This window comes from Abramis brama, assembly GCF_963993115.1.
Source record: "Abramis brama genome assembly, chromosome: 7".
In the NCBI taxonomy this organism is placed as follows: domain Eukaryota; kingdom Metazoa; phylum Chordata; class Actinopteri; order Cypriniformes; family Leuciscidae; genus Abramis; species Abramis brama.
The window spans coordinates 17,149,026-17,160,486 of NC_139969.1; the positions used below are offsets into that span (position 1 = coordinate 17,149,026).

General features: G+C 36.7%; 1 long non-coding RNA gene across 1 annotated transcript; it reads right to left on the reverse strand.

Annotated features, from left to right (window-relative positions):
* Positions 1 to 750: 750 nt before the first annotated feature.
* On the reverse strand, positions 751 to 7,858 carry LOC311086317. Its single transcript, XR_014607041.1, has 3 exons — positions 7,687 to 7,858; positions 1,326 to 1,375; positions 751 to 1,006 (listed from the first exon to the last, which is right to left on the reverse strand). It is a non-coding gene; the product is annotated as an uncharacterized lncRNA (long non-coding RNA).
* Positions 7,859 to 11,461: the final 3,603 nt, after the last annotated feature.

The following is an 11,461-nucleotide window of genomic DNA, read 5'->3' on the forward strand; positions in this document are numbered from 1 at the left end:
GACAGCTTTTTCTATTAACATATGTTGGGCCACATATGTCTGTATGGCACGATAGCCTAGTATCATGTTTCTAGTTTCCCAAAACCACAGTCATAAGTTGAGAGCCAGTGTTTATGCAATGAACAAGAAGTGGTGAGCAAAACATATGTGGGGCCTACAGATATGAGCTTTCTCTTTCAGTGTATTTCGGCCCTCAGTTATGGTTCATTCTGAGGGTAGATTATTCATTCCATGGGGCATGGCGGGAAAAAAGTTTTGGTTCGTTCTCTTCAATACGGATTTGACGGCTTCATCAATCAGGGTGTAAGCAGGGTCGACTCTCAGAGACTTTCCTGGAGTAAACAGTTCACAGCTGGTTGGAAATCCCTGGCAATGTGATTTTATGATATAATCCCAAATCACTCTGCCAGGAATCCCTCCAGCCGGCCCATTGATGAGATGACCAGAAGAAAGTGAGGAAGAAAACCAGCAACTAACATAATAGCCTGCCAGTAAGCATTGGGGACACACGTTGTTCCTCAACGCTGTGGTATCGCACATCTCCAGTTTCACACTCCGCTCACGGGGATAATTTACCCAGGCTCACGCATACTCTTTTGAAAACAGGCTTTGAATGGAGCCATAGTGTCTTCTGTTTACATGACCCTGGGTTCTCTCTCTGTGTGTGTGTGTGTGTGTGTGTGTCCACCTTGCCATTAGATTCTGATGACAAGATTTGTCCTCTCACCAGCAAATTGTTACCATCTTTAGCCAAGTATGATCCACACATCAGAGTTTAGCCTGTTAAATGGTGCTCATCATGTGGAATGAGTGTATCATTTCAAGTGACTGACATAATGAGAATTGTCAGGGTCACTGCAACAGTTAAATAATAGAGTTAATTTTCCGCATGAATCATCAGGGCTGTTGTTTCGTGCAGTGGCTCACGATATGGGGCCATGATTGCGATCGGCCTCTGCTCCTCCTCTCATGTCCATGGAGATGTTGTGATTTTTCATCTCTGTGACTGTAGCCAGAAACCAATTGCATTAGAGACCATATTAAAAGCTAGAAGCCAGTTGTCTGAACTAAATGCAAATGGATGTTTTTACAAAGAGCTGTTTTCTCTTGTAGTCCTTAGCTGGAGCCTTTATTACTGGGTTATGGGTTTCTATTATGAAGGGTGCGTGTCATATTGACAACTGCGTGTGAGATTCACTGTGACCTAAAATAAAAGGATGTGTTGCTTTGTCCTTAGACGGTTGCCTTTTGATATCTCTTTATATGAACATGTCTGTGAATTTCTGAGTTATAGGTATGACATTTTCTCATGACGGTAAACTCACCCAAGTCTGTCTATTTGAGATTATCTCCAGACAGGCATTATGGAAAGGATCTGAAAAAAGAGAAAGAGAGTCTTTTTGTTCATTTTGAAAGCAGTTTGAATTTCCTTCATTATCTCTGAATGATACATAGTGAATTAGTCTGTGAAAAACATATCTTGTGCTACGTGCACAGATCCCCTTTCACATGGTTTTATAGACCAAGCTGTGATATGCTATAGTGCCATTCATCAGAATATTAGTTTGAACAGCTACATTATATTTATTGTTTGAGTTTATTTATTCATAAAGCTAATTTTTGATAGATCTAGCGCATGCCAAAGTGCTGTACAATGGCCAGACATGACAAAACAAAACTATAATAAAAACCAGAATGCAGTTGAACGTGTTGAATATATCATAGTATGCTTCAAGTGCTTCAAGTATTAAACGTGTGTGTATCACATAAATGAGTTTGAACTTTGTTTTACTGTCAATAAGTGTGATGTTACTTTTTAAACTCTGAAAAAAAAAAATGCGTTGAGCTATGTCTCTCATGTGGGAGACAAAATATGGCTTGAATCTTGAAAAGGGAACATAAAAAAAAAAAGGAACATAAATATTAAATCTCTGAAATCTTTACAGCTGGCTTCAAATATAAAGTCTATTCCAAGCTTGGATGGACCATTTACACATAAGCGTGTTATTCTTAACAGATCACGCTGAATTGATTACTCTAGTTATTATGATTTATTTAAAAAAATATATAAAAAAAAAACATTTTTGCTATATGCATGCATATGTGTATGTGTGTTTGTATTTTATTTTCAATTCATATTTTAAAATGCATATGAATAAACTTTTTCCTTTGAGTTCATCTTTGTCATTTTAACATTTGTTTGTCAAGTTAACATTTTTCATTCTTTAATTAAAAAAATAAATAATTTAAATGTGTTATACATAATTTAGTCCTTATTGTGATCCACTGTTGACTTCATTAGATGTATAAGATCTTGTAATTGTCTAATTTGTCAATCAAGTGAGATCTATAAGTCAGACTAAGTTTAGTTGAGCCTTGTTACTGATTTAGTATTTTATTGGTTGCAAGTGGGGAAACTGTGTTTTCCATTTCTCCTTGACAGCTTAATGTATTACTTAGTTCAATTCCAGATAGAAAGCTCAGTGAAGCCAAATAATTGTCACATCACTTTTGAAATGACTTAAGCACCTTTCAGAAGCCTCATCAGATCCAGACAATTAAAGACTTGTTCAATTCAAGTTCAACTGTATAGTCTAATCTAAGAAAATAGTAAGTGCTATTAAATACAAAAGAAGGTGAGAAACTCTGTGAAGGAATAAAATAAATATTTCAGTATGATAAATCTATGATTTCAAGCTGTAATATAGTTAACTTTGAACAAGACAAATTTCAATATAGAGTCATTGGAAGTGGACTTGTTTGATACGATGACTCATGTGGTTTCATCAGTGGCCATGTGAACAAAAGTCACATTGCAAAGTTTGAAAAAATTATTGCCAAGCTTTTTGCTTTAAAATGATTGGAAGTTAAATGCACACAATACAGTCTTTCTTGTGCTATTATGCCAAGTGTCAAAAAAACCCCAAAACATTGTTTTGCTATCTTTTTCCCATCATCCCCCAAGAGCATGAATAAAGATATCAATTTCAGCAATGTTGTTGAAAAAACATGCTTTTGGGTTTTAGTGACAGGTTCCCTTGCTCTCATAATGTCTATCATCTACTCGCCTTGAGCTGCTGCAGCATGCCTATGAAATTATGGCAATTGAGGCCAGCTCTGGCACCTTGTATTTTCTGCCTGCATCTAGTATTTGACACTCTGTTATGCCCCTGGCAGACAATCACAGGACTTGTGCTGCATGTCTGAAATAACGCCAGCACCCCTCTCCCCATGATTACACATGATTTTAACAGTCTCAGCTGTTATGGCTAGACGGCCTCAGGGGCAGCCCAGGACACACGTGATTGGTCTGGCTGCTCTGACGCCATTGCCTTGTCCTGGCGGGGAGGAAACACTTATGTGGACAAAGGGAGGCATTGCATGCTGGGAAGTGGGTGGGCGGGCTTCCCAAGCTGATGTTGCAGATAAAGTTGACTGTGTGCCCGGTGCGTATGGAAAAGGCCCTTTGGCAGGGGGCTGGGGTTTAGAAAGGGGAACCGGGATGCAGATTGAGACAGAGACTTGTGATGTAGAGTTGAGAAACTGAAGGCAAAGGTGTAGGACTCATGATAACAACAACCTATTGATAATCAATAAGCACACAAGCACAGATAATATGCTTGCAGGAGAAAAAAAAAAATTCAGGAAGAGATTATATGTCTCCTGAAGATTTGGACATTAAATCTTTTATTGAATTCTTCTGTAAATATTGCTCTATGTTCAGTTGTTATTAACATAGTCCCTGGAAATAATCAGGGATGTCAGTGATTACGCATCCAAAATGAGATTTGCCGGTTTCTTGAGGGTCACCTCCCTTCCAGGATTTTGTAACCACAGAGATTTCACATTGCAATTACTTCAAATGTGCTTGAAATACTTGTTTGTGACTTTAAGCAAACTGTAACTGATTTGTGGTGTCATTAACCATCATTTTAATATGAAACAGAAAAGGTCAAGGTTTTGATTTGCAGCACATAAACCATTTTTTTTAAATAAAGTATTTGCGCAATAAAAAATATTGAGCGTAATTGAATTATTAATCAGCACAATATTATTCCTTACATTTTTTGTGTATTTGTAAATCTTAAAAACACTGATCCAGTTTATTTCCTATTTAGTCATATGGAATTAATGGTAATCTTAGAAACTTGGAATAACATGCTCAGAGGAATTTATCACAGTCTGTCTTAGATGGTTTACATTTTCCTCTTGAGGGACCACATCCAAAAAAACAAAAACCTCCACATCGAGGTTAAACCACATTTGCTGTACTGTCAAAGACACTCTTCATTAACTAAATATCTAACAGGCCTTCAGCTGAAGGAGCTGTCTGGTGGTATAATAACTTTGATAATTATTTAATACATAGCAGAGAGTGTATGCTGCATAACTTCAAAAACACTCTCGAGAACACAAGAGGATGAGCATAATCAGACTTAGACTAAATGAAAACGTGGTTGCATAAGCCTATACAGGCCCTTAAATAATATTGAAACACTAAATGTTTCAATAGACTGGCTAAACACCGCTAGGGACAGTATGATTCTGATTTCAACTATAATGTGTTCCAGCATATGGCTTTGAGAATGTACGGAACATACATCTAAAATACGGTGTCCTGTGAAAAAAAAGAAAAAAAAAAAGAACACAGGGATATCAGTTATTAAAATAATAGCTAATAGCTGAGTTTTGGCCAATTAACCTGGCTCACTCTTGCCAACTGCACTCGCTGATTACTAGCGGCGCTGAGACAAGCACTGCTTTCCCACGCATAAATGAAGGTAGGGAAAATTTGGGGACTTTATTGGACTTGGAAAAATGCAATAAAATCTCTCTCTCTGAATGCACCCATCTGTTGGACCTTAGAAGACTTCCTGTAAACAAGTCGTAGAGAACAAAACCTCTCACACCAGGTCTTTGCCCATAATTACCCTTTCATCTTTATTTTCCTCTTTTCTTTTTAGCCTGCTGTCTGCCTGCTGTCTTCATGCTCTTACTCACATTATCACTGCGACACTTAGCATAGCCCTTGGCACTGTGAAGAATTATTATGATGTTTAATTCCATGGATTTATTCTGAACACTGCTATTTTACTTGTCAAATCTTAAAATATAAGCGATTAATCATTTGATATCTCGGAAGGGTCTGAAAAGACGGAGCTTTTATATAAAATACGATAAATTATTTTACTCGTCTCCCACTCGAACAATGAAATCATTGTGATGTCTCAGTAAAGTGGATCATCTCTACGTTCCTTATGTTTTGCTTCTTACATTTTGCAACTAATTAACATTGTTACTTTCTTAGGCTGCCATTGTTGAGGAAATTAGTAATGAATCCTAATTTGATTTGTTCAGATATGGGCCGTTATGATGTAATTTCCCTTCCCCCTCCTCATAATTTGTTTGCGTGCATCATGTGCCATTTCCTTTCCCCTGCTCTACTCTAGTAGCCTTTCAGCTGCCAGGAAGGGGCATTTTTCATACAGTTACCCATTTACTGGTAGCAACACAGCGCAGTTTTGTATAACTTGAAATCTTCCAGATTACCCCTGTTGCTTGTAATTTACATCAGTGAATTGTAGCTGCTCGATTACAGGATTTACATCCCAATTTAATTTGACTTTCTGTTAGGTTTGATTATTCTGAAAATGACTCAGTCATTTAAGCCAGTGCTCTGAAATAAGGTAGACCTCCTTGGATAGAACATAAACATGAATGTGACTTTTTAAAATGCAGTCAGCATGGTATTAAAATGAAACTCTGCTCACACGCGCATACTGTAATAATAATTTACAAGCTCACAAAGCTTAATTTGTAAGCTCACAAAGCTTTAGAAATGTATTTACTGAATTTATTGCTTTTTCATTTCATCCTTTTTAGATTGATATCATCATGTATGCAGTCATTATTTAAAAGGCTTTTTTTATAATTATTTAAAAACAATTCATAGGTATATATTTAAATATGTTCATAAAATTAAATATATATTTATAAATATGTATAGATTTTTGTCAAATCAACTTCAAAATTTATGTGGTTCAGATAGCATAATATTTTGAGTTTCTGTTGATTAAACCAATCTCCTTCATTGTATCAACTCATTTTTTTAATTTCAATGAACTTAAAATTTTAAGGCAACCAGGTTACTTACGTTAAACCAACATTTTTTTTTTTTTTTTGCTATGTAGTTTTTGGTTTTATACTTTTTCCTCATATCAGGAATTTAAAATTAAAAAAAGTATTGGAAAAACTCCATAAAAAGAAAAGTCCATACAATCTTAAACTCATCTTTTGGCATACACACAAATTTAAATTAATTAAATGATGTGCTATATATTTACAATCTTTAAATATGCTCCAGTTTTGTTTGATTTACTGGCTGTACATTGAGGCTCATTGACGTATGTAAGCAGAGGCAGTGTGCAGCTTTAGGCCACACTGTTGTTCTAATCACTTCAGTGATGTCAGGTGGAAAAGATGGCTTACTTCCTCTCTCTCTGCCAGGATCCAATTGAGAGAGGCAAAAGTAGCAAGACAAAGCACATGCTCAGGGCCTCTTAATCATGACTGTTGAGGGTCCCGAGAATTAAATTACATATACATTTCTTCCACTGTCTTTATATTTCTATAAACACAGTGAACGGAAATCTTTTGGGATTTTTTTAATGACTATAAACACACACATTTTCTTTTATGTACTGTTTATTTATTTATTTGTTCACTTCGAAACACTATTTTTAGATATAGTCTCACTGACAATATTTTTAGTTAAACAGCTGCTTTATATTGTATAAAACCATGAAGCCTCAACAACATGCAGCCTCAACAAATTGTTAGGAGTATCACTAAAATCTGGCGGCTATTAAACCCAATATAAATCCAGTGTTGGGAGTCTAAATAAAGGCATATAAATGCATTGCTAAACTATGAAGTGTTTTACTGCAGATTAAATTCTGTTTATTATTTTCACTTTAAAGCTTTTTTGATGTCTGTCTACTGTGAAACTTTATGTCGGAACTGTGGTTTTTAGCAATATGTGGGGTTAAATACAGGTTCCAGCATTAAAATCTAATTTCAAGCACGATAAACACAGGCCCATAAACATCTCCCGCCACATTATAATGAGCAGCAATTTTTAATATTTAAACAGCAATTTATGAGAGAGGGGATGGAGGAAAAATGCCATATTAATGCTTATTCTTTTTAAAACCAATGAATTAAAAAAACATGTAAAAGCGAAATCGTAAATTTAAGTTATTCGCCATGAATAATACCGTATTTAAAAAAAAAATATTTTATTGGATCCCTGTTTTCAAATATATATTAGAGATTTTAGTAAGCAATTTTCATGCCCTTTAAATCTAACAATAAATGCCACCGTTTATCATTTTTTTAACAATACAGGACTGCTATTACAAAATTGCCGAGCTGTAGCACTTGCACGTATTCTTTCTTTTTCATTTATTTATTTGTATGTATCCCAAGTTCGAAACACTTGAACAGGTGAAAAATCACAGACACAATACCGTATGCAGACAAAAGGAAAAAACCTGCCTCGAGGTTCGCTTGTAGTGTATAATCCAAAGGTTTGGGTCAAGCAAATCCAGTGGCAAATGAATGTGTTAATTTGACAAAATTTAAAGTTACCAAACTGCTGCATCCCAAAATGAAGTTTTTACTCACAATTAAGTCCAGGTGACTCGCACTCTCAGAGTTGAAATAAACCAAGACTGGCACTGTTGTGGCCTTGGCCGTGGTGATCCTCACAGCCAAGCATGCATGGAACCAGGGCCATACAGAGTGTCCATACATGCGGAGACTGGTCTCCACTGTAAGAGTCCTGAGCAAAGCTCTGCCCTACACTCCTCCTCTAGTAAGACTCAGGAACTGAAACGGAGGCGTACACATCATTCAGAAGTTTGTCTTTGAAAACCACACCCATCCCAGAGCAGAGAGAGGAGGGGAGAGGCTGCCTTTTCCTTAAATAACACCAGAGAGGGGAGGAAACTTGTGTTTAACTAGTGTTTTCAGCCTCAAAACAAGCCTCAAAGGATCAGGCAGGAGGCTGAGTTTGGAAAATAAAAAGGAAACAGAAAGTTAGTGATATCTGAGGTCATAGACTACAGGATTTTCTTTGACGCTATACGTGTCATAGATTTTGATTTTATTGTCGTTTACATGCAGTAGTTCTCAAGTCATCAATCTCACAGCATTATGATCATCTTTAATTATTCTGTCTTAAATCATGCTCTGTTATCAACATGCATGAGCAATGTTCTTTATGCTTAATGACCGACTTGTGTTTACAGAATGACTGTTTGTGTTGCTAGGTAACTGGCTTCTATATTATCATCGTAATCCAATCAGCCTCAATCACAGCCCACTTTCCCTGAAACTAGATACCACATATCCACATCCATCAATACTTGTTGTTCAGCTGTGTAAATGATGGCTCAAGTCATCTATAGCGGCGGTTCACAACTGGACCTAGTTTTTATAGACATCATGTGGCGACCCTACATATTACCAGAATTTAATTTTAGTGGTTTTATTCTTTTGGCAGCCAATAATTCACTGCATAGAATTCATTGTGGGCAGCACAAACCATGGCTTTGTTGCAAATGAACCCATGTTTTATGTGTTCTGGGTCATATTTTCTTTTACCTGGCAAGTTTTGTTTATTGTTTGAGGATGAGGGCATGTCACTGCATCTGACATGTAACATCTGCCTAATTTGACTATATTGACAAATTAATTTGGACCAAAATACAGTTTGACTGGATACTCAACAAAATTGTTGTGAATGTGTATCTTTATTTCCTTATTTCGTTTTGCTTTGCGGTTTATTCAGGGAGTCATTTGCAAACTCAGCAACTGCTCTAAACTATTCTGATTTTGACTGACCGAGTCTGATTCAAGCCTGAAGACATTAAAAAGAGCTGGTTCATTAGACACATTTGCAGCTCAATCTATTTTCTTTTCTCAATGTTGCATAAAGGTAAGCACTGCTGCACATTCTTTATTATTGCACACAATTATTGTTGAAAATCCTTTTTTTTCTCTCTCTCTCTACCATTTTCGTCTCATTTTTGACAATACTGTCTAGAATCTTACTTGGGACTTTTTTCGGGGCGGCCTTCAGACGTTACTGCAGGTTATGGCTTTGACTAATCAGAGCCCTACTGTGGAAGAGGAAATGACACAATTAACAGCCCTGTGAGGACCTGCTTACAAAGGAGAGGTCTAGAAACAAAGTATAAAAGTCTTATTTGGTCTGGCTGGTTGCCTGGACAGCAAGTGAAAACAAAGTTTGCTCACACACTCCCTATCGGGGACTTCAGACAGCCAGACAGCCAGACCTTCATGAACACTTTCACCTGTAACTCCCTGAAAAGGGGAAACTGTGCATGCCTGTGTGTGTGTGTGTAGTGTATGCATGTATTAGGTTTGTGTATGTATGAGTCATGCTGTATGGGAGACTCCACCCTGCGTAGGAGGGCAATTGAGCCTGTCACTTACTCTGTCCTGGGAAGAACTGCCCAGACAACAGCTCTCTTTGTTCAAATGTCAGTTAAACTCGGGTAATGATGAGATCTTTCCAGCTGTCCAATCCCAAAGCTATTTCGCTTGCTTTATACAAATTAACCAATGCCATAAAAGTACAGCACGATCAGAAATTTAAATGTGTATCCCGTATGTTTTTCTTTTTTCTTTTCCTTTGTCGACTTATTAAAAAAAAAAACAAAAAAAAAAACCTACAATTTCTTAGATTGAAACTGCTCTTTAAAATGTCACTTCAATTCTTACCTGTAGCTTCTCTATTTTAGTGCATTTTCTCTTTAGTCATGCAACCTTAAATTGCACTTGTAATAGACGTAAGTATTCTGGTTTGTGAATGTGTGTTTGTGTGTGTTGCCTAATTTAGAAGAATCTGGCTGCTAATTCAAAGGCTCAGTCTGGAGTAAAAGGGAATTCGGGACGTGGACATTTTCTGGGATCACAATCCTGCCTGATTGGGTCTGAGAGCAAGGCAAAGTTTAGCAGAGCACTCCTTCACCAACCAAATGTAAGCAAATGTGTGACATTGACCATGTTAATTCCTTTGTACAAAAGGTCAGATGTTCTTTCTTCCATTGAAGAACGGAAAGCTCTTTGGATGATTCTCTAATCAATTAACATGAACGTGAGGTTTTGCTCAAATGTTATTTAAGATAATCTAACTTGTTTGTAATATATTTTAATTAAATTAGAAAATATATTTTTTATAACATAATTTATCATTATTTAATAATATATGATTTAATTATTTTAAACTATTCTGATTTTGATTTAAAAAAAAATTATTAAATTGAATGTGTAATTTTCAGTTCTGTTACTTGTTCACAAAATTAGCCCTGTTCTTCTCGCAGAAAGATCTGTTGACTGCATGCATGCTGTTTTCAATTTAAAATGAATCTGAGGGAAATAATATTCTGATATTTGCTTTGAAGTCTCTAAACGCTGGGTAACTTTAGGCCTGAGCTGCAGCGGAGGAAAATTAGGCCCATGTGGTCATGTGTGCCACTTAATAAGGGACATTGGGTTTCGCTCTGAAGTAATCTGCCAGCTGGCTGAGTAGCCAGAATCAGATATTTGCTTGCTGCTCAGTCCAAATAAAGCACGTCTTCCTCTTGTTGCCTGCATCGTACCACTGCGGCGGGTTTGTTTTCACCAATTAAGAATCATTCATGTTGAAATCTGCTCGCTACTTTAGCCAATGTAGCTCTTGGGATTTTCTTGCTGCAATTCATGCAGCATATAATACAGACTATTTAAGCATTTCCTTTATTAGACAATGATTGACATTTCACCTCACTGATATATTACAGTTGGTTGTGGGAACAAGGGGGTTTTGTTTTGAAGGGAACTGTGAAGTCGGATTGGTTTCTGGAAACACTTATCCGGGGGCCTGACTGATTATGCCGGGTAAAGACTGCATGCACACTCTGTAGTTTTATTTAGCAGACTGCATGGCAATTAACTAATCACTCGGGCCTAGAAGCAGGTGATTATGCCACATCTCATTCAAACCCGCCGTTCATACACTCTGAACGTTGTTTTGCAACCTTTGTCTTGTTTAACTAGGTGGAATCCTCAAACGTATACATATTCAGGAGCTTTATTTTGAAGTGCCGATTTTGTTGCTTTATGTTGCTTTATTTTGTACAGCCATCATTGTATTTCTTTCGAAGAGTGATTCATTCTTAATAGTCGGATAGAATTGGTATCTGAATAAAGCTAACTATTTCTTAAAGCTTGCTTATCACCACCTGTATTAGCGTGTAAAACGATCCACTTTATGGAATAGTTTTTCCCTCGCACATGCAAAACTAGCACCTAGAGGCATCCATTAAGGGATTTTATTCCTTTATTTAACAAGATCTGATTGTACGACTTCTTCATATAATAGGCATGTACA